The sequence below is a fragment of the Heteronotia binoei genome, chromosome 17, assembly GCF_032191835.1.
Source record: "Heteronotia binoei isolate CCM8104 ecotype False Entrance Well chromosome 17, APGP_CSIRO_Hbin_v1, whole genome shotgun sequence".
Taxonomy (NCBI): domain Eukaryota; kingdom Metazoa; phylum Chordata; class Lepidosauria; order Squamata; family Gekkonidae; genus Heteronotia; species Heteronotia binoei.
Window position 1 is genome coordinate 31,331,864 of NC_083239.1, and position 18,370 is coordinate 31,350,233.

Genomic DNA, 18,370 nt, shown 5'->3' on the forward strand with positions numbered 1-18,370 from the left:
ATCGTACGCTGAAACTCGCACCCACCCCATAAGTGACATGCATTCTCCCTCCGCTTCCCGCGTGGCTAGCAACCAGCGAAGTGTTCCACTTCCAAGATTCTCCGCATCCCTTCCAGGAATAATTGACGTATTCTCTTTTTCCTTCTAAAATGGTACTGCCTGGATTCAGCGAGTCACCCTCGCGCTCTGTCTGGATATATATTTTGCATGGTGGGCAGGAGCGTAATTCTAAGGGGCATTTGGCATGGTGTCAGTTACATCAGTCACTTTCCTTTTGCCCGGGCTTGTGAGCTCGCGGTATTCATTCATTCTTCCAAAAAGTTTGGTAACTTTTCAGCGCGGAGCCAGATGGGACTTGTAGGCTTTAACGTCGCTTCCTAGAACTATCCGTGGCCCTGTCAAGCCGTGGACGCGAGGGAGGGGCGCGGGGTAAATTTCATGCACTCCTTGAAGGAGGAATTGGAGGCAGACTTCCCTCCAACCCCTGGAGCAATGCACGCTTCCGGGAACGTTTTGCAGAGTAGGCTTTTATCACTTGCCCGAGGGACCTTTTTTTTAAATAATAAAAAAAAAAATCTCACATTCTGCAATGGCCATATTTGAGACTAGCTCAGGGTACGAGCCCCACCGCCCGGAAGCTAACACCGTCCTCGACTACACCACCCAGAACGCACTTCGACGCCCACACAAGTGCATGCCGGGAATTGTAGTTTGTAAGGCCGCACCTCTCTCGTCCTGACTCCTTCCTCGCTAGGCATCTCCTGCAACAACTCACGGCTCCTTTTACCGCGACAGTCTTCCCTCGAAAGGCCTCCTCCCTGTTGAGAACCTCCTCCAGCCAAAATAAGGACGTTCCGCAACCTTCTCCGACTTCTAAGGGGTGAACAACCATTACCGCCGCCTCAATCGCCCACCATGCCTGAGGGCAGCTTCGCCGAAGCGCCTCTTGGGTGACGTAGTCTCTCCCAACCATGACTTCGCCTTTCAAACGGTAGAGAAGCTAGGCGAAGGACTCTCCTTCCCAGGAAGCACAGCGTACTCTCCCGTGTCGCGGTGCCTGACGGCCATCGTGGTTCTCCACCTTCCCTCTCTCCCTTCTCGCCAATGCTCATCGGCACGCCAGGAGACTCGGATTCCCAAGCTGCTTCGCGCGTCGGGGCTGGGTCTCTGTGGGGATTGTTATTGTGGCGGCCCGGCCCCCCCACCCCCACCGCGGACTCCTCTCAGTGTTTAAAGATGGCGGCGGCGGCTGCTGCGGGAGGCGGCGGCGGCTCCTCCTGGGCCTCGGTGCCGCGGGGCCGCTTCCCGGCGCGGCCTGGCGGGTGCCGCGCGCGGGGCTCTGGCGCCGGAAGCCGCGCGCGGGTGTCTCTGCTGGCGCCGCAGCTCCTGCTGGTCGCCCCGCCAGACGGAGAGAGGGCCGCGGCGGCAGCGGACGCCACCCTGGGGAACCTCCTGGGCCTCGGACGGAGCCTGCGCCGCCTGCAGGGCCTGCTGGGTGACAGCAGCAGCAGCGACGGCGAGGAGGAGCCGGTGAGGATCCCCGAGCTGCAGCTTAGCTTGGCTCGGCTCCCTTGGACGGGAAGGGAAAGGAAGAGAAGGGGTGGTGGTGATAGTGGCCCTTCTGCAAGAAGGAAAGTCTCCGCGAGGCTGGTTGTGGATGCTTTTTGCAAGTGGGGCAACAACATTGGGGAGTCATTCTTTCTCTTTGCTGTTTCCAAATCCTCCTCTCCGTATCTGGGTTGCCCTCCACAGCCCACCCTCCCTGTTCCCAAAGGCTGGGGATGGGCTGTGGCTGAAAGAGGCAGAATATTTCCTTGCCAATGTTCCCTCTAAGCTGCAGAGTTTTGTGAGCAAAATTCTACTTTGTGAGCTGTTGCATAAATGAGTGTGCTCTGAGGTCATCCTTCCTGAGCTAAGACAAAAATGTGTCAACTGGAGGCTAAAAATCTGTGAGCTAGCTCACGCTAACTCATCTTAGAGGGAACACTGCTCCTTGCCATGCAGGTTCAGTTGCTAGCATCTCAAGATTTTTTTAAAAAAAGCAATCGGATAGTAAAAGAGTTCTGCCTGGAACCCTACAGAGTCCCGCGGTCAATCATCAATCAAAAAAAGTAGGTAGGAGTTGCTGTGAAAGATCTCTGCTTGAGATCCTGTTTCCAGGTGGCATAGACATCCATGACCTGGATAGGTAAATTATCTGGCTCAGGAGGAAGTAATTTTGGGCATCCCTATTAAGGGGGAGGGTCTGCAGCTCAATGGGATGGCATCTGATTGTATACAGAAGGTCCCTGGTTCAGTCTCCAGTTTAAAGGGTTCCGGAACGTCCAGTGTAGGTGATGTGGAAGATCTCTGTTTGAGACAAGCTTTGTGAGTTCATGTGCTCAGAACCCCTCCTGTTCAGTTTAGGGAGGGGCCATGGCTCAGTGGTAGAACATGTGCATTGTGTGCAGAAGGTCTCAGTTTCAACCTCCATCATCTCCACCTAAAGCAGGGGTGTCAAACTAATTTGCTCTGAAGGCCGGATCTTGACCTTGTCATGCCAGGCCACTTGTGTCATAAACTGTCATGCCAGGTCAGGGAGATATAAACTTTGTAAAGGACACTAACAAACACATATGCAGCCTAATCCACCTCACTGGCTTACTGAGCCTCAGCCAACAGAAAAAAGACAGGCTTGGCTCAGTAGCTCTGCTGTGCAATTGAGATAGCCAGGCAAAGCTAGCTCTACTTTCCCCACTTTCTCCTCAAGAGAGGAACTTTGCTCTGTTGCTCCTGTGCAATTGAGCAAGCCTGGCAAAGCAAGTTGTGATGCAGAAGGAAGCAAGAGAGGGAGAAGGAAGCAGATGGTGGTGAGTTGTTTGTGGGCCTGATAGGAGCCCTCCGAGGGCCTGATTGCCCCCAGGCCACATGTTTGACACCCCAACCTAAAGGATCAGACAGTAAGCGATGTATAAGGCCTTTTCCTGAGATGCTGGAGAGCTGCTGCCAGTCACCGACCTTGCTAGGCAATAGGACCATTCTCCTGTTTCATGGCCCGAAATTCATGATTCTGTAATGTGCCTGGGGAGTAAGCCCTCATTGGCCTTGGTTAGGCACCTCTCCAGATAAGCCAGCAGAGGGCTACTGAAGGATCTGACTAACTCTTGCCCGTGGTGGTTGTCAAATCCACTTTACCTTTGCGTGATGTGTATTTGCTGCTACTTGGATTGTGTGTACTCCTTCAGGTGATGCTGGGTAGCCCCGGTGAGCAGCTGCTGTCCTCCCTGGGGGCAGAAGCAGAGGCAGGCTTGCTAGGGAGCTGCTAGGCTCCTTGTGGACAACTGTGGGTGTTTCTAAATGGTTCTTCTGGTGGTTCTTGGGAGGGAGGACTGTTTGGGGTGTGTATAGGTAGGGGGTGTGGCATGATCAAACATATGCTCCTTTTGTTCCTAACTTGGCTATTGAAAGCGGATCTTCTGATAGCTCTTCATCGCTTGCCAGAATATCTCCCCTCTCTCCCTTTCTGTCTGTATAGCAAAACATTTGGGAAAAGATAGCCCCACCCGAGAATGCTCTCGTATAGTTACTTGCAAAGTCACTGGAGGTTTCCTTTCTGCATTTTGATAAATTAGCTTCTAGAGCAGGGGTGGCCAAACTTGTTTAATAAACATGAGACTTTTGAGAGCTGCAAGACAAGGAAGGAAGGAAGATAGATGGGGAGAGGAGAGGTGGAAAGAAAGCAACTTTAACTTTAAATGTATTCTCCTAGCTGCCAACTGGCTTAGCTTGGAGAAATGATTTGAAGAGACAAATGCCTTCTCCAAGCCAGACGATAGGGGGGTGGGGGCTTCAAGAGCCACACAATATATGTGAAAGAGCCATATGTGGCTCCTGAGCCACAGTTTAGCCACCCCTGTTCTAGAGGGTCTGGAATTTGCTCCTTGAAATAAGACAGTGGCTATTCTTCAGGGGAAAGGTGGACTAGGTAAACTCAGAAATGGAGGTGGATGGGATTGCATTGGAAGGAGCGATTGGCTTGGGTTTATTTAAGGTTGCAAAGGCTTTTTTACTTCCAGGAACAACATAATTGAAGGGATAGCTGGGTGTTGAGACTGTGGACGTTAATGAAGAACCAGTTATGGCAGAGCTGAGTGCTTGTCTCTTGCCACAGCATATGTATCTGATGGCCCTTTCAAACCAGAGTCCAGTCATTAGGTATAGAAATTTTTGTAGTAGGAGGTAAGATAAACATCTGGCAGAAGTGGAGAGTGAAACTGAGGTAGGGGACCAAGTTCTTGACTGTCTTTTCAGTATCTGAGTCCGCATCTCCCTGCAAGTTACATTGTGCTTTGCTTGTTAAACACCCGCTCAGCTACATTTGAGATCTTGGTTTGTTGTAGTTAAAAGATGTCTGTTTCTATTCCAGGGTGCGTGTGTGTGTGTGTGACCGCTATTGTTGTTAGCTGCAGAAGCTTGTCTTCAACATTCAGCATGCACTCAAATCTCTCTCTCCTTCCTATGGGGAGGGAACTCAAATCAGCTTACAGCATCATTCTCCTCTCCTTCATTTTATCCTCACAGTCCAGTAAGGTAGGTTAGGCTCAGTCAGTGAACACAAGGAGCTGCCCTATGCCAAACCAGATCCATGAAGGTCATTATTGTCTACTGAGACTAGCAGCAGCTCTCTAGGGGTTCCAGCAGAAGTTTTTCACATAACCTTCCATCTGCCACAATCTTTAGCTGGAGTTGTCAGCAGCTGAACCTGGGACCTTCAATGTGTCAAGCAGATGCTCTTAACCCTGAGTGATGTCCCCTCCTTAAAGTCAATATTGTCTACTCAGAGTGGCAGCAGCTCTCTGGGAGCTCAAGCAGAGGTTTTTCCCATCACCTATTACTTGAGCCTTTAAGCTGGAGATACCAGGAATCGAATCTGGGTCCTTCTGCATGCCAAGCAGATGCTTTACCACTGAGCCACAGTCCCTTCCCTGACTGACTCAACATCACCTAGCAAGTTTCCACAGCAAAGTGGGAATTGGAATCCGGCTCTCCCAGATGCTTCCCTGATCCTCTGGACATTAACCGCACTGAGACGTTCACTTGCTCACTAAGGTGCAATGGCTGTCAAGTATTTTGTAACTGTGAAACCAGCACCTTATTTGTGCATAAGGGGTCATTTCCTGGCAAACTGCTGGTATTCCAATGGTACAGGTTTTTTTTCCTTTGAGGCATTGGCTCCTGTGTTAGATTACATTGTGGCTTGACTAGGCAAGATATATGGTAGGTTTCTGCATTTCAGGCACTCTGTAAATGTACCAACATTTGAGAAAGCTGGCAGTTTGTGTCTGGGGGGCAACAGTGCAAGGAAATCAAAAGAGTGCCCTTCATGGTGCGGTAACTACAAGATGTTTGGCCTAGCTGTTGCTGAAGTGATAAACTGGGATCTGGACCATGGGCCCTTCATGTGTTTCTCCATTCAAAAATGAAAAAGAATCCCCTCATGTACCAAATTATCCTATTGCGGAGGAAAGGTCTGGCTTATTTTTCATCCTGGTAGTCTGTTTTTATTTAGGGAGGGAATTAATTTGTGTACAAATGTAGTCTGTATAGATGCACAGATCTGCCATCTCCTCTAACCAGAGTATGGCAGATGTCGGACCAGAGTAATTCTTTACCAAACCTGGCTTCAGGAGCTGGCCTAAAATGAGGATTGTTCATTTTTTTAGAATTCCTTATTGGGTTTTAGAAGCCTGCAGAAATGTGCCACATTACTTGGTCTTCTGCTGAAGGACTAGGTGCTGACTACAGACAAAAAGGGACCCAGGAAAAAAAAATTAGAGAACTGCTTAGCACAGGTCAAGGCTTCCCAGTGTGCTATGTGCCTCCTGTCCTGGTACGTTTTGGGATGCGTGAGGACTGGGGCCAAAGGGTCCGATGGCATCTACTTGACCTGGCCATAGCCCTAGAAATTGGGCCAAAAGAGAGACAGAGTGAGGAGGGATGAAAGTGGGGAGACTCAAGTAGATCTAGGCTTGGGTGATCAGAGTGAAACGTGGTGTGTCCTATCAGCAATTTGGATGGGAGGGGAAAGGGGCTTCTTTGGTTGTTTTTTTGCCATCAAGTCACAGCTGACTTATGGCAACCCTGTAGGATTTTCAAGGCAAGAGATGTTCAGAGGTGGTTTGCCATTGCTCACTTCCACATTGTGAGCCTGGTATCCCTTGGTGGTCACCCCTCCAAATACTAGCCAGGACCCACCCTGCTTAGTTTCCGAGATCTGACAGGATCAGGCTAACCTGGACTATTCAGATAAGGGCGTCTATTGGAGAAGGGCGTGTTAAAACATCGGATCGAGCTTGAACGATTAGCCTTCATGTGATTACAGTGAAGACCAGGCCCATCTCTTTTAGATGGCTGTCTCTGTGTCTCCCCAGCCTGTGTGTCCCCAGTTGATGTTGATGAGCAAACAGCTCCCCAGGAGCCGATGAACACGGAGCCCCCTTCCTAGAACCCATTGGGCTGTGTTGTTTTTAAGTGGCCTTCTGGGAATCCCTTCTGAGTTCCCGGAAGCTTTTATCAGGTTCTGCCATAGAAACGTTGGCTGATGGGTGCACAAGCTTTCCTGTAAGACAGCTTTCCCTCCACTAGTGGGACCTGCAAAATTATCCTGTAAAATGTGCAGCTCCGTAGGAGTGTGAGATGCATTCTAGAGCACATTCTCGGTTCGTGGCGCATCATCTTTTAGAGCGGGGGTCCCCAAATCCTGTGCCGTAGACCAGTCCTGGTCTGCAGCCTGTTAGCAACCAGGCTGCGAGTTGTATAATTATTTCATTATATATTACAATGTAATAGAAATAAAGTGCACAATTGTATCATCCTGAAGCCATCACCCCCGCCCCCCGCCTTGTCCGTGGAAAAATTGTCTTCCACTAAACCTGTCCCTGGTGCCAGAAAGTTTGGGAATCACTGTCCTAGAGTACAAAAGAGCAAGACTCCAGTAGCACCTTAAAGACTAGCAAAATTTGTGGCAAGATATGAGCTTTTACAAGTCACTGGCCAGCTCTTCATCTCCTCCACCATGTGCTTCATTTGTGCAAGGTGGTGAAGCCCATACTGGGCATCTTCTTTGGATTTTGCACTCTATAAAACATTCACCCAAAGCATCTGCACGTGTTCCTGGGCAAACCACAGGGAAAGAAAGTTTAAGGACCGCTGTGTTTTGTCAGTGTTAGTACTTGGAACACAGGAGCAGTGTGTTTCCAGGTGACCAAGGAGATGCAAGCTGGGAATACCAGGTGAGGTAGCTTAAAGGAAAGGAAAGGTCCCCTGTGCAAACACCAGTCGTTTTCAACTGGGGTGACGTTGCATCACGACATTTTCACGGCAGACTTTTTTACAGGGTGGTTTCCCATTGCCTTCCCCAGTCATCTACACTTTCCTGCCGACTAATTTGCAGGCAAGTGCTGGAAGAGCAGAACCACTGTCACATCTCCTTCAAGTATAGGTAAATCTTACACTAGGATTGGCAAGACTCCTTTATAAGCAGCCAGTTACTGACTGTAAACGAATAGCACTGGTCAGGATGGATGGGTGTGTGTCTCAGCTCTGAGTCTGCTCACCCATCCCCAGTTGGCCTTGAAAGCACTTGAAGAGCAACTATTTTCTGTTTTCATTGGCTGGTAATTATAACCAATTCTCAGCAGTTATAGGAGTGAACCCCGCCCCCAGTGATGTAGCTCTGATGGCAATTAAGCCCTGGTGCTTCACTCTGCTGTGCCATTCCCTTATCGCTTGTGATTGGTGAGCATCTTTGCTTCTCCAATGCACGTAGGGACAAGGCTCAGGTGTATCTCATATGGCTGTACAACAGTGGTGCCTGGTATCCTGTGGGTGTTTTCCTTCTTTTTTAGTTAACATCCGTGACTGTAGGGGAAGAAATACCCCAAACACGTCAGTTGTGCTCATTGAATCAAATTCAGCTTTGGGGCTGAGATTTGCAATTTATATACTGGCGTGTCGCTGGTGCTGCCTGCCTTGTCCCAATTCACTGCCTGGCTGTCCCTAACCTCCCCTGGGTTCTGCATATCACTGGTGCTGCCTGCCTTGTCCCAATTCACTGCCTGGCTGTCCCTAACCTCCCCTGGGTTCTGCATATCATTGGTGCTGCCTGCCTTGTCCCAATTCACTGTCTGGCTGTCCCTAACCTCCCCTGGGTTCTGCATATCACTGGTGCTGCCTGCCTTGTCCCAATTCACTGCCTGGCTGTCCCTAACCTCTCCTGACTTCTGCATGTCACTGGTGCTGCCTGTCTTCTCGCAATTCAGTGCCTATTCTCCTGGTTTCTGCGTGTCACTGGTGCTGCCTGTCTTCTCGCAATTCAGTGCCTGGCTGTTCCTATTCTCCTGGTTTCTGCATGTCACTGGCGCTGCCTGTCTTCTCCTAATTCACTGCCTGGCTGTCCCTAGCCTCTCCTGACTTCTGCATGTCACTGGTGCTGCCTCTCTTCTTGCAATTCACTGCTTGGCTGTCCCTAACCTCTCCTGGCTTCTGCATGTCACTGGTGCTGCCTGGTGTTCTCGTAATTCACTGCCTGGCTGTCCCTAGCCTCTCCTGGCTTCTGCACCTTCTGTGTCTCCTCCCTGCTGTCTATGCCTCACCAGCAATTTTTAAACACTTGGAGTATTTTACAAAATGTTCACTCTGCCTCTCTTTCCTCGTGGATTTCAAGGCCATGTTTGTGAGGTTTCCGGTGACCAGACCTGTTCAGTTTCAACAGGGCTATCACATCATGTAGCTTTGATTCAGATCTATGCTGTGGTCCCTTCTGAGTCTTGACAAATGAAATTCTTTTTCCCCTGCACAGAATTTACACTTGAAAGATCCATTATGGAATTCACTGTCTTTATTTAATTCACCTTCCAGCGCTTTTAATAATGTTCCGGTGCGATTCTCGAAAGCTCATATTGAAATAAACGTTCGTTTTTAATATCCTGCTGGATTTTTGCTTTATTTTGCCACAGTCAACTAACATGGTTACCCCATTTGCTGTCATGCAAGGCACATTCAAGGAACTGGGCATGGTTCTCTCTATTCGCTCCCAGGTATTTACTAGCTCATCTTGTTCACCTATACTGGTCCCCATTTTTGGCTGGGCGGTGTCCTCAGGTTTGCAGGGGCGAAGCAAAGTTAGAGTTTGCAAGAACCTTCATGGCTGGTTGTCTGGAGAAATGTTCTTGCTCACCATAGAGGACCAATTATTTCCAAGCCTTTGTTATTGGAATATCCTTGCTGCAGGCTTTGTTGTGCAGGATCTCTAGCGTGGGTCGGTAGTATCTGCTGTGATCGCGTGAACTTTCCCACCATAACACGCCTGCTATAATGACCAGTGTCAGAAATGCAGTGAAGTGTGTGACAGCATTGACAGTATTCTTCTTTTCAGCGAGCATGTTGAAATAAGCTGCAGGCAGACAGCTGGCTCTGGTTACCTGCTTCTCTGGTAAGCATGGCATTGGACACCTGGGAACTGACAGCAAGCTTCACCGCCCTTCTGTTTCTTTCTCTCCCTGAGCTGAAATAAAAAGCTGTTTTGAAAAACCCTCGTGATGCATTCTTCAGTCTGCACTGATGGTCTCGTGCAGACACACCCAGATGGACCCCTTGTGACACTGTTTCTCCCCCTCCACATGCAAGCGCTGTTCACATGTTAACAGTGAATGCATGTACCATCTGTGTACATTTGATTTTTCTTTGCATATGCATATGTTACGTTGGGCATATGTATGGCTGACCATACTGGCTGGTTTTATTTGTTAAGTGGACACACATTGGCTGTCTCTTACAAACAGATGTACATGCAAGATGCACATGTGATCGCTGTAACATGTGAACTGGGCTAAAATCCCTTCTCTTTTTTCCTGGTTTTTTTTACTTTTATAATGGGCAATTGTAATGGGCTTCCATGCCACTGAGTTGTTGGCCTAACAAGCAATTCCTTTAAAAAAAATTGTCATTGTCATTGCAAATTTGGGGTCGTCTCACAAAAGTGTAGCAGGAGGAGGTTTCTTTCCTTACTCTTCTAGAAAGCTGTGTTGTATTCGTGGCGTTGTCTGAATGTAGCGTGTTTCCCACGAACAATCTGATACTGCCATCACAGCACGTACTATGCCGATGATTTCAATTATGAGAAGACCTGCCCATGAAATATCCAACTTCTTTTGAGCTTATCTTATGCCGGTCAATAGTGCATTTATTTGCTTGTCTTGTAGAGTTTTCTACCTCTGAGTGTACACCAAGGAGCTGTGCAAAATAGTATCCCAGTTTCTCCTCCTCACTTAAGATTTGCTTCATGTGCACGTTCATTAGAGAGTACAACACCTAGCATGTCCTTTGAATTTAACAAGAGCCATTGAGACTCCAGCGAGCTGCGGCTTGATCACCTAAGAGTGGAGGTGCCGGCAGCCTACACAAGTGTGGTGGATTATTGTTTTTTCTTCCATGAGGATAAATGGCAACCATGCTCTCCTGTAGGGGAGAAAACAAAGAGATGGAGTCATCTTTGGGTTTACTGCCCAGTAGGTGATGTGTATACCTCAGCCTAAGACCTGGAGAGTTGCTGCCAGTCTGAGTAGACAATGCTGACTTCGATGGACAGAGGATAGAAGGCAGCTTCATTCATTCATGTGCACCGGTCACTGTGGCAGCAAAGAATCCTACGGACTCATCCTAGTTCCTGGTTGTTGGTCACACCAAGTGGGATGGGCTGTGGGGAACAAGGGTGTGTGTAATGTGTAAAATACATAGCACGTTGTATTGATAAAGGCCAAAGAGTTTCACAGCCTTATTGTCACTATATCACGCCTGTCAAGGTCTCTGTTATTTCCTATCAGTGAATTAGAAACTAAAGTTGGGAGCGAGCATGACTTGTCTTGCAGGTTTCTACAGCTGACCATAGCTCAGTCCAACAACTCAGCCTACCATGCTGGCAGTTTTAGCATTCTGTCTTGGGACTTTGTCTCCTTTTAAGAGATGTTTTCATTTCTTGATTGCTGCTTTTTATTGCAGTGATCCTTTCTGGGTGGAGGGAGCACCTCTTCATTTTAAACTGGTGATCAACAGTAGGGAGATTTTCTCCAGTCGGTCGGTCCTCAAGTTACCATGAAGAATGCTGTTGGTTTTCCGCACTCCAAACAGAAGCAGATTGCTGGATAGTTTCAGTTCCCTTCTGCATGCCAGTACAGCTGGACTGGGTGCCTCATGTGAAAGACAGGCATGGCTAGGAATTTGGGTAGGTGTTTGCAAAGCTCACACACATTCCATGCTGTGATTCTAGTGTAAAGACAAGGCGAGGCTAGCCGTTACATGGCCAGCCCTGGAGGACCCTTCAGGCTTGCGCATTCCTCCCTCCCCTCACTGACAGCCAGCTCATTCCTTTGTGCATCGATCTGTATTTGGCTGTTGCATCCAGACCTCAGTTTGGGACATGTGTGTGTGTGTGTGTTCATCCCTGCAAACGAGATTCTGAATTCTGGGGCAGTTCTCGTTTGGAATTGTGGGTCGTAGGAAAGAGAGCAAACTGTAATTTGGGGTTGGGATATATTGGAGAAGAAAACAGTTCAGAGATTTCCCTCTGAGATTCTCTAAGCTCTCTAGGACTGATTTCTCTCTTGATCAGCTCTCGTCAGCCTGGGGTTTTGTTAGTCTGATTTTAAAATTTTGGTTAATTTATCAAGTCTTTTTTTTTTTTTTTGCATACCTGAGTGAAGGGGCTGTCCCTAAGTATGTAAAGTCTTCTTTGTTTTGCCTGTCACCCAGATTGGCAGTTCTCATTATTGATACAGAGACCAATCATCACATGGAGATGGCGAATTTTGCTGTGAAGGGGCTGGTGGGGGAGAGCACACAAGCCTGAGAATCCCCAGGACAGATTAAATTATGTATTAAATTGGGCCAGACTAGCAGTCTCCAGATTATTCTCTGTGATATAGAGCATATGTGCGAGTTACAAAGGCTGTCTGCCATCTAGTCATGCTTCCCCTTCCCCTTGGATGTATGCATTCAAGAACAGCTGCATTGGAATGTAGAAGGGGCTGAATTCCAGAAGCTGCCTGAGCAGCCACCCTCTTGACAGCTGCAACGTAAAAGGATGTGATTATTTGCAGAGGACCAGGAAACCAGAAAAGTGATCCATAGCACAGCACAGGATTAGAAAATAGTGCTCTGGCACTTTCTTGTTCTCCGGAAGTCATTAAATCCATACTGCCATGTGCAAATGATTTCGTGTGCAGCGTTGCTTGTCATCTGTTCGCTGTCCCAGAGGCCTTAGTTATCTCTGAGATGCGGCTGCTTCTTTCTGACCTCTCAGGGATTGGTCACCAGAGAGTGTGTGTGGTTTTGAGTTACTTCCAGGTGCTCCACCAAGGCCCAGTCTTGACTCCCTCCTTGCCTTCCCAAAGAAATGGACAGTTCCATTTATGACTCTTCTTATGGTAGCTGAAGACAAATCCCAGATGCCTTCAGGTCTTTGATGAGCCCTTCTGGTGTGTTAACAAAAGCACACACGACATGGGCACACAAAAACCAGAGCCCAGCATTGGCCGAGATGAGGCAGTTCATAAATTTAAATAATAATACTAGTTTATAATCTGTGGCCAGCTTGCCTCTTCACGCGCAACCTGTCAATTTCTAATGGGATGAGTGCATTTTAAGATCTTGCATTCCTCACAAGTGTGGATTGGGTCATTGTCTACTGTGGCACTTTACAAGAGAGCCCTGTGAACCAGTTTTGCTTTGCAGTGCGTAATATACCAAAACACATGTGCAGCTGAGTGATGAAATCCCAGAGTTTTAATAATAATAATAAGCTTTTATTTATATCCCGCCCTCCCTGCCAAGTCAGGCTCAGGGCGGCTCACAAGACATGGCATGTACCATGATTATAAAATACAATTATACAATAAGATACAATTAAAACACATTAGATAAATAAGTTAATTAAAATCACTACGAATTAAAAGGTGCTACTTTTCCAGCTACTTATGATAATTCTTTGCTTTTCTGTTCTCCAATGGATGCAGCATCCATTCAGCTACAGCTTTAATAATATCTCCAGGGTGGCCGTGAGAACAAATTGAGAAGCAACCCACCATGAGAAGCAACCCACCATTAACATTTTCTTGCCCACCTTGTGCTCCCCTCCCCTCTCCTTTTTTTTTTTTTTGCCAAAGTAAGCATGAAAGGAACTTTGGTGAAAGAATGGCAATAGGTCAGTAGTGGGGGGAAAGAATACAAGATTAAGATTCTGCATTCAGGAGTGTGTGAATGTTATTGGCACCTTTTCTGGATTGAGGGGGGAGAGTGAAAGAAAAAATTCTTCAAGCAGGGCTTTTTTTGTAGCAGTCCTCTAAGAGCTTACAGGGCTCTTAGTACAGGGTAATGTAATATATATATATATACACACACACACACACACACACTGCCCTGTACTAAGAGCCACTGTGTGACACAGAGTGTTGGACTGGATGGGCCACTGGCCTGATCCAACATGGCTTCTCTTATGTTCTTAGGGTCTACTGTAAGCTCCATGAGGATTGGCTACATCAGGGGTGTGTGGCCTAATACGCAAAGGAATTCCTGCTGCAAAAAACCCCTTCTCTTCAGCCTATTCTTCCCTCTGGGAAGCTTTTAGAAATATAGAAAAGAAGTAAGGGGGTAGAAGAGGGGCATCTTTGGAGATAGTTTTAGCCTGGGCATTTCTCGTTGGCAACCCCATTTTAGTGGTCATATGCAGTGAAGGGGGTACCCTCTTCAAAAGAGAAGCTGTCTTTCGAAACCCTCAAATGAGGTGGTTTTGTTAAAGGGTAGCTCACCTGTCTTAAAATGCTTAACTAGTGTTGCGGACAAGATGCCCTAGGTGGCATGTCTTCCACCCTTCTGACTGTGCGTGCAAGGGAAAAGAAGCCTCATGGTCTGATACTTGATAGGCAGATAGATGCGCAGTGACCAAACAGAAATGTGTTCTTCAGCAGCCTCGGCAGGTCAAGGCCACGATCATTAAAAGGCTGGTGGAGCCAGTCGTCTGGGAATGCCTTTCAAATCCAGGGGATCTGATAACACCGTTGACTTTAGATGGGATCTGTTTAAGATCCTACAGTAGCTGCTGTGGAACGGGACTTGCAGAGGACTCAAAAAGGTCGCAGGAAAAAGTCCTGCAGGCAGAGAGTGCCAGGGGTATCCCTAGAGAAATGCTTCTGATTCTTTGAAGCAGGGGTGTCACTCATTTGTTATGAGGGCCGAATCTGACCTAAATGAGACCTTGTCGGGCCGGGCCATGTGTGTCGTAAAATGTAATGCCAGATAGCAGAGATATAAACTTTAAACAAATATATTTTTTAAAACCCTTAAAATAAAACATCATTAAAACATTAGCACTTGTTGGTCCTTAAGGTGCTTTCTTTGTATCTCTCCCAGGGAACTGTAAAAGGAAGCTCCGGCTCTTTCCTGCCTTCTCCAGGGGACCAGGAGAGGGAGGAGCCTCAGCCAATAGAAGGAAGAGAGGCTTGGCTCAGTAACTCTGCTGTGGGACTGAGAGACTGGCAAAGCAAGCTTCCCCTCCCGCCCTTCCTCCCCATGGGAGGAGCCTCAGCTCTGTAGCTCCTGTGTGATTGAGCAGGCTTTTCAAAACAAGCTGTGATGCAGAAGGAAGTAGGAAAGAAGGAGAAGGGAGCAGATGACAGCCAGTTGCTCAGGGGCCTGATAGGAGCCCTTCAGAGGCCTGATTTGGTCCCTGGGCCGCATGTTTGACACCCCTGTTTTAGGGACTCTTATGACAACAGTTGTGGTTTCTGCCTTGCAAAGCAGGTCAGGAGAGATTTGGCAACAGGAAGGAGGTTACTTTGGCCTTTTCATTTGGGAGCATATTTTCATAGGATTTGGTGTTTGTGCTAGTGCAGTCCTACTGGTTTCTGACCATCACACTTTGCCCCTCGTGCCAAGTAGGCTGTGATTCTCTAGGGCTTGCTGACTAAAGAGCAGTCCTGCTTCTCAAAAAAGGTCTTCCGCCTCCTGCCTGTCATAGCTTTTTCTGGCAGCGATAACATCTGTCCTCGTGGCCATTCTCCTGCGGCACTGGTGTAGATGGGCTGACACTGCCATTGGTTTGCCAGAGGCCAAATGAATGTGTGCCAGAGGTGAGATTTGAAGCCCTGATGTTTGTGCTTCAGCAGTGGGTGTGCAGAGATATGGTCTCTCTCTCTCTCTCTCTCTGAACACGAGGCTCCATTTGGCAGTCATGGCGAATCACTATTGACAGAGTAGGGCTCTGGCTTAGTGGAAGAGCACCTGGTTGGTATGCGGAAGGTGCCAGGTTCAGTCCCCAGCATCTCCAAATAAAAGAATCAGGCAGTAGGTGATGTGCAAGTGCTCCACCTGTAAGCAGTACAGTTGGCAATACTGACCTTGATAGAACAAGATCTGATTCAGGATATGGCAAATTCATCAGGCCTTGTTGAGAGGGGGGGAGGTCATGACAGTGGAAGAACATCTGGTTGGTATCCAGAAGGTCTCAGGTGCAGTCCTCAGCATCTACAAGTAAAAAGATCAGAAGCAGGGGTTGTGAAAGACTACCACCTGTAACCAGAGATAGCAGCTGCCTGCCAGAGTAGGCAATGGTGACCCTGATATAGGAAGGGCACTATAGCTTCTTGTATAGACAGCTTCATATATAGATATCCTCCATGAGTTCTTCAACCGCCCCATCCGTTGAAAGCATCCTAAGCATGTGGCCATCATTGCCTCTTGTGATGACACGTCTCCTCGGATTAAAAGACCACAAGTACCCTCTCTGTTTTTGACACTGCTTCTCTCTCCCCTTCTCTCTTGACAGGATGAGTTTCTGGGCTTCCACTCAGAGGATGAGGCCTCCCAGAGTTCTTTACGTGCTGCTCTACGGTCTAAAAGAGGTAAGGGTGTCTGTTGTGGGTGCATGCACCTAGCTCCTCCATGGTGAACAGGGGATAAGGAGGTTCCCTTTGACCTCCTAAAAGGTTATGATGGGGAATCATAACACCTTCATGGACAAGCCATGAGGGAAACAGTATGTGTGTACTGTAAAAGGAGAGGAACTGGGGCTGATGGACCAAAAAAGCTGTCTGGATCCAATCCTGTGGATGCTGTCTGCTGCTGTTTTAAACTTTCTTTTGTTTTAGCTGTGGATCACATAATATCAGTTTATTGAACTTGAGTTTTGTACTTTTCTACTTTATGGATGTTAATAATCTTGGATATTATATCAGAAACGCAAGAGAGAAATATTTTGATAGAACTGGCAAGTCGTAGTCTTGTGAAGCATCCATGAGGCCAAATGTTGAAAAACAGCTTGTAACAATAAGAACTTAAGAACAGCCCTGCTGGATTGGGAAAGTGGTTCATATTATCCAGCATCCGGTCTCTCACAGTGACCAGCTGGTTTCTCTGAAGGTCCAGCCAAAGGGCATAGAGGCCAAGGCCTTCCCCTGATGTTGCATCCTGGCACTGCCTCTCAGCGCGGAGGTTCCCTCTAATCACCGTGTCTTGAAGCCATTGATAGACCTGTCCTCCATTAATCTGTCTAATCCCCTTTTAAAGCTGTGTATGCCAGTGGCCATCACTTACAGCAGATTCCGTATTTTAATGACTTGTTATGTAAAGAAGTATTTCCTTTTGTCTATCTTGAATCTGCTGGCCTTCATCCAATGAAGCTGAAGGCCTTGGCCTCTCAAGTTCTAGTATTTAGGGACAGAAGAGTTTCTCTATGTCAATTCTTTGCACCCCATACGTAATTTTATAAACCAAGGGCAGCCAATCAGGGGCTTGGGAGCCATATGAGGCTTTTTCACACATATTGCATGGCTCTTGAAGCCCCCATTGGCCAGCTTGGAGAAGGCATTTGTCTCTTTAAATCACTTCTCCAAGCCAAGCCAGCTGGCAGCTTGGAGAATGCATTTAAAGTTAAAGTTGCTTTCTTTCCACCTCTCTCTTCCTCCCTCCCTATTTTCCTTCCCTTCTTCCCTCCCTCATCAGATATTCATGTCTTGTGACTCTCAAACATCTATTTGTTCTGTGTGGCTCTTACGTTAAGCAAGTTTGGCCATCCTGTTACAAACCTTTATCACGTCCCTCCTTAGTTGTCTCTTCTGTAAACTGAAAAGTCCCAGACTCTTTGGGCTTCCTCATAAGGAAGGTGCTCCAACCCCCTAATCATCTTGGTTGCCCTTTTCTGTACTTTCTCCAGCTCTGCAATGTCCTTTTTTACATACCGTGACCAGAACTGTACATGGTATTCCTAGTGAGGCTGCACCATAGATCTGTACGGAGACATTATAATATTGGCTGGGGGGAAAATAAATTCCCCCAGAGCGGAATACAGTTTCAGTGCCTCTCCCTGAAGCCTTAGCTTGACTCCCCAAAGCAATTACTCCAAACAGTAGTTCTGCAAGCTGGTGAGACTCTCCCTTGCAATTGTCAAGGGGGTGCAGGAAAATATATTCCAGTATGTTTTCCCCCAAAAAATCAAAGCATACCTGTATTTACCCAAAAGGCAGGCTAGAGCTTTTCTCCCCCAAAGGGGGACATCTTGCATTCACATATTATTCATAATGATGAACAGTGAGAAAAACAATTTTCCGTGCACAGCTTTTTTTGGGGGGGGGAGGGGGAGGGGTCATCTCACATTCACAGCCGCCTTCCTTTCAGGAATATGTTTACTGTGAGAGTAATTCAGCAGCGGAATTGGCTGCCTAGGGAAGTGGTGATCTCCCCCTCACTGGCAGTCTTCAAGCAGTGGCTGGGCAGACACCAGGCAGGGGTGCTTTAGACCCCGGTGGCCGACCTTGCTTAACTTAAGAGCCACATAGAATAAATGTCAGATGTTTGAGAGACATGAACTTCAAATGTTGGAAGGAAGGAAGGGAAACAGATGGAGGGGAGGGGGAGAGAGGTGGAAAGAACTTTAAATGCATTCTCTAAGCCGATGGCTTGGAGAAGTGGCTTAAAGAGAGAAATGCCTTCTCCTAGCCAGGTGATTGGGTAGGGGGGGCTTTGAGAGCCAAACAATATGTGTGAAAGCCATACATGGCTCCCGAGCCACAGTTTGGCCATCCCTGCTTTAGATGGATCCTTCATTGAGCAGGTGGTTGGACTAGATGGTCTGTATGATCCCTTCCGATTCTGTGTGGTGTTTAACAGCTTGAAAGGGGAGTTTTAAAGGGGAAACCTAGTTAACTTCCCAAGTCCTATTGTTTTTTTTAAGTCATGGTGCTGAAGCACAGGATAGGTAGTGCAGGGTCATTTATTTATCATAGGACAGAATTACACACAGGAAGCATGCAATAATATAACATACGTAGTCAGGTTGGTGCAC

General features: G+C 47.6%; 1 protein-coding gene across 1 annotated transcript in view; it reads left to right on the plus strand.

The window, feature by feature from the left end:
• Positions 1-1,241: 1,241 nt before the first annotated feature.
• KMT2B (lysine methyltransferase 2B) overlaps positions 1,242-18,370 on the plus strand; it is a 78,812-nt gene continuing 61,683 nt past the window's right edge. Inside the window, exons 1-2 of the mRNA XM_060258637.1 lie at positions 1,242-1,530; positions 15,857-15,932. The gene's annotated coding sequence lies outside the window, so the exon portion shown is untranslated. The remainder of the gene's footprint in view (positions 1,531-15,856; positions 15,933-18,370) is intronic.